This window comes from Chrysochloris asiatica, unplaced genomic scaffold (assembly GCF_000296735.1).
Source record: "Chrysochloris asiatica unplaced genomic scaffold, ChrAsi1.0 scaffold00011, whole genome shotgun sequence".
Classification (NCBI taxonomy): domain Eukaryota; kingdom Metazoa; phylum Chordata; class Mammalia; order Afrosoricida; family Chrysochloridae; genus Chrysochloris; species Chrysochloris asiatica.
In genome coordinates this window covers 20,559,192-20,564,513 of record NW_006408529.1, presented here as the reverse complement: position 1 = coordinate 20,564,513, position 5,322 = coordinate 20,559,192, and positions in this window count along the sequence as shown.

Sequence of the window (5,322 nt, the reverse complement as noted above, 5' to 3'; positions counted from 1 at the left end):
AAAGAAATCATTGGTTTTGCAGAATTCTATCTTTCGTTCTCCAGCATCATTTCTATCACCAAAGCCATATTTTCCAACTACTGGTCCTTCCTCTTTGCTCCCAACCTTTGCATTCCAATCACCAGTAATGAGCAATACATCTTGATTGCATGTCTGATTGATTTCAGATTGAAGAAATTGGTAGAATTCTTCTATTTCATCCTCACTGGCTTTAGTGGTTGGTACATAAATTTGAATAATAATGGTATTGACTGGGCTTCCGTATCACTTACAGCATTGTACCTCATGAGTGATCTGGATATGTTCTTTTTGAAGATGAATGCAACAACATTCCTTTTCAATTTGTCATTCCCTGCATAGTAAACATGTGGTTGTCAGATTCAAAATGGCCAGTACCAGTCCATTTCAGCTCACTAATGCCTAAGATATCAATGTTGATGCATTCCATTTCATTTTGACAACTTACAATTTTCCCAGATTCATACTTTGTACATTCCATGCTCTGATTTTCAATGGATGTTTACAGCTGTTTCTCTTCATTATTATTTGTGGCCTATCAGCAAATGAAGGTTCTGAGGGCTTTTCTCCCAGGAGCTTAACTCTTTTCACGCCATCATGGTCAACTCTATTTTGAGGAGGCAGCTCTTCCCCAGTCGCATTTTGAGTGCCTTCCAACCTGAGGGTCTCATTTTCTGACCCTGTATCTGACAGTGTTTCTCTGCTTTTCATAAGGTTTTCAGTGACTAGAGATTAGGAAGTAGTTTGTCATTCTTTCTTCCTAGTCTGTCTTTGTCTGGAAGCTCATCTGAAACCTGTCCACCATGGGTGACCCTGCTGGTTATTTAAAATACTGGTGGCAAAACCCTCAGAATCACAGCAACTCAAGCCACCACAGCACGACAGACAGACGAGTGGTGGCCATTTGACTTTATGTTGACACTGTCACTTTAAATTTCAATATCAATCTTGATACAATCAAGATGTTCTCTCCCAAGATGGCAGCTCCAGGAACAGCTGAGCATCTTGTCCTAGAAAACAATGGATTTCTAGGTTCTCCTACAAATTCCCCCACCTCTAAGCCCTCCAATCCTCCAAACATACCTTTATATGTGTTTCAGAGTTCCAGCAACATTAAACAATGAATTCTATAGTCACAATTAAAGACATTACAGACATTATGGTGCATTTAAAAAAAAAAAAATATTCATTAACACCTAGTTCCAAAATTGTGGGGTCCTGACTCTTAGATACTAGCTTAGTGGTGATGGTGGGGTGATAGTGGTGGTGTTGGTGGTGTTCATCACTTCCTGTGACAGGCCTCCATTATCCATGTCCCATCCCTGGCAAACTGTCATCTCCTATCCTGACCACCTACTCTTTAGGTGACATTGCTACTTCTTTCCAATGACTTTTGTTCTCCCATTGCCACTCATTAGAATATTATCTCTGGGACAGTGGTCTTCAAGGGGTTATTTTTACTACAAAGGGATACTTAGCAATATCTGGAGGCATTTTTGATTGGCACATTTTGGAGGATAAATGGTGTTACTGGTATTTAGCAGTAAAGATTAGGAATGTGTCTCAATATTTTACAAAATAGAGGACAGACTCACACAACTAATGAGAAACCCTGCTCTAGTCAAAAACATCAAAGAATCAAAATTTGATCTCTTTGTGGAAATACTATTTCCTACCAAGATCATCTATGTGCTTGTTACAACCTGGATTTCTTGGAAAGCACAGTAAAAGGTGAAAATTAGCAAGTAGGATGGTTATTAAAGTATAACTTTGGGATTAACCTCTGTGGAAGGGAGAGGAAAGAAGCAGGATTGGTCAAAAAAAGTTGAACTGCAATGAAGTCACAGTGCTAACTTTAGTTTTGTAGTTGCGATGAACTTTCAGAGTTGCCCCAGATGCTATGTATGCTGTCCTTTGTGTACCTTGTTCATCACTCAATAGATATGGGCTGCTCTTGAAGGAAAGAGGACATAGTCAAAACTGTATTCATCTGTGGATGCAGTCCCCAACAAGGACAGACAGTCAAGGACCAGCTTTCAATGGCTATTTCAATCACTGAGGAAACAGTTTTTTCCCTTCTGAAAGGGCATCCTAGTGCTTTACATAGTGAAGATGGAAGACCAAGTTGCTTACATGGGATGATATTGATGGAGTCAATATACTGATTCTAAGATTCAGTTTTATGTTTCTGTAGGAATAAAGCACTTGAACTCATGGTCAGTTTGAACCGCAAGGTTGACAGTTCAAAACTACCAGCTGTTCCTCAGAAACCCTATACCTGGTTGCTATGAATTGGAGCCAATGCAATGGCATTTAGCAATAACAGATATGTCAAAACTGAATTTATAGATTAATAAAAAAAAAAATGGCAAAGAAAACTAAAATGTGTTCAGTTTATTTCTACCATCATTTAAACAATAAATAATACCTTATCTTTAACTTCAGAAGACCATCATTGATTAAATCACTTTGTTATTATTAAGTGCTATTGCGTTGACTTGAACTCACAGGGATCCTGCATAGGGTTTCAGAAGAGGTGTTGGGTTTGAGTTGCTAACCTTGCAGTTAGTAGTCCAGTGTTTATCCTACGGTGCAACACTAGAACTGTCAAAATGCCAACTCTGCTTTTCCAAAGCTAATATCACAAGTTAATGATAAATGTTTGAGTAGCAGTATCTACCGCACATAAATGTACTAAAACTATACAAGGGGGAAGTTCTTAATAAGTAAACTGCATAAGATAATGCAATTCATTTCATTAAATATTTATTGAAAAACTAAAATGTGAACGCTGAATGAACCTGAGTGAGTAGGAAAGACGTTGTGGTTTGGTACAGGAACATTTACTTCCCAGCAAGGTTATAAAAAGAGTACATAAAACGTGATAAATGTGAGATAGCTAACTCAGGAGCAGAGTGAGTGTTGTATCTGTAAATTTAGAGACACCTTATTGGGTTAGGTGATCCTAAAAAGCTCCAGGGAGGAAGTTTCCACTGAAGTAGACTGGATGATACAGGAAGTTATCTTAGGTGGAGGAAGCAGCATAAACATACAACATGAAAAAAGATGTCTATTTTTGCAATATAGTTGCAATCTGTAAAGAACTAACTTTTCTTCCCCTTGACCTATGCATTTAATAAAATGATACCTTCAACATTAGTACTTGGTCAGCTTTGAATTTCTACTAGTTTGGCGGTTCAAACGCATCAACTGCTCCTCAGAAACACTACAGAGGGTTGCTATAATTCTGAGCTGACTTGAAGGCATTTAACAACAACAAAATCAGTCTTTGCATACTCCCACAAAGCTACTTTTGCCTGATGGGGTCTGGGTAAGAGAATGTGGGGAGACAATGGTGTATTATAGAACTCAGTTGTGTGTGATTTTTAACCGTACCAATTGTGATTAGTTGATTTTGCCAAAATCCTGGATATAAAATGAGTCATCTCAGAAGCAGATGGGGGATCTCACTACCAGTAAAGAAGAGTCAAGAGTGAAGCACATCCTTTGGACCCCCAAGGTCCCTGCACATTGAACCTCTTTGAGTCTGGGACAGAAAGCTGTGACCCTGGAGGAATAGCAGAGAAGCAGCAACAGCAGAAGAAAGAGCCAGAACACTAGACAGAGTGGTCAGCTTCCAAGCCCATGGAGTCAGTGAGGTGAGTGCCTCTGGGCAGGAGGTTAACCTGTGCAGGAGGGTCTCCAAGCACTTAATCTGTGAGCTAGATTTGCTGATTTATGAAGTGCCTTTGAGCTGAGATTTACAGCATAGAAAAGAGCTTTATAACATTGTTAAGCAGGGCAGTGGCCAGGCCAAGGGATACAGAACTATAGAAGGAGCTCTGGTAGCATAGGTAGCATAGGCTGAAACCCGCTAGGTCAGCAGTTCAAAACTACCAGCTGTTCCGTGGAAGAAAGGTGAGGCTTTCTGCTCTGCTCCCATAAAGATTTACAGCCTCAGAAATCCCGTAGAGGGTCTCTACGAGTCAGAACCAACTCCACAGCACATAACCACCACCACCTGAGGACACAGCTGAGGAGAGGCTGTTCTGATGAAAGAACTGTGTCCTGAACATGTTCTGGTCCTGCATTGCAATGTTTTACCTTCCTAGGACTCCTGGTGTGGTGCTGTAGGATCAGCATTGGTCTGCTAACCACAAGGTCCATGGTTTAACCCCACCAGCTGCTCCTTGGAAACCCTATACAAGGTCGCTATGAGTTATACTGACTTGACAGCACTTAACAATAACATATAATCAACTGGAGTCCTGATGAAGCACTGTAGGATGAGCAATCTAACTTAAAGTTGATTTGAACCACAAATTTGGAGGTTCAAACTCACCAGTTGCTCCTCGAAAACACTATACAGGGTCACTGTGAGTCAGAAATGATTCAACAGCACTTAACAATATGGTCATCAGTGTCGACTGTGTGAGGAGAGGAGGTACCAACATAAAAAATTCTTCAGATATTTTCTTCTATCAATCCATCTCGCTGGTGGGGTCTTGTTTTTCACTGTCCCTCCATTTTAACAAGCAGGGTGTCCTTCTCAGGGACTGGTCCTTCCTGATAACATGTCCGAAAAATGGCAGACAATGTCGGGCCATTCTGGTTTCCAAGTAACATTATGGCTGTACTTCTTGCAACACAGATTTGTTGGATCTTCTAGAAGCCCATGGTACTTTTAATATTCTTTTTCAACATGATAACTCAAATGTATTGATTCTTATACTTTGTCTTATTCTTATTCATTGTCTACCTTTCACATGCATAGGAAGTGATTGGTCACCATACCTTCAGTCAAATGCACCTTAGTTGTGAAACTATCACTGCTCTTTAACCTTTTAAAACGATCTTTTGCAACAGATTTGCCAAATGTAATATGTTGTTTGATTTCTTCACTAATGCTTCCGTGCGTGTTGATTGTGGATCCAACTTCAATTTTTTCTCTGTTTACTATGATGTTATTTATAATTCCAATTGTGAGGATTTTTGTTTTCTTTATATTGAGGTGCAATCCACAATGAAGACTGTGGTGTTTGATTTTCATTAGTAAGTATTTTTCGTCCTCTTTTCTTTCAGCAACCAAGATTGTGCCATCTGCATATCATAGGGTGCTAATGAGTCTTCCTCCAATCCTGATGTCACATTATTCTTCATATAACCCAGTTGCTTGGATTATTTGCTTAGCATACAGACTGAATAAGGATGTTGGGGGGGGAGGGGGCGGGAAGATAAAGCCCTGATGCACACTGTTCCTAATTCTAAATCATTCAGTATTCTCTTGGTCTGTTTAAAGGACTG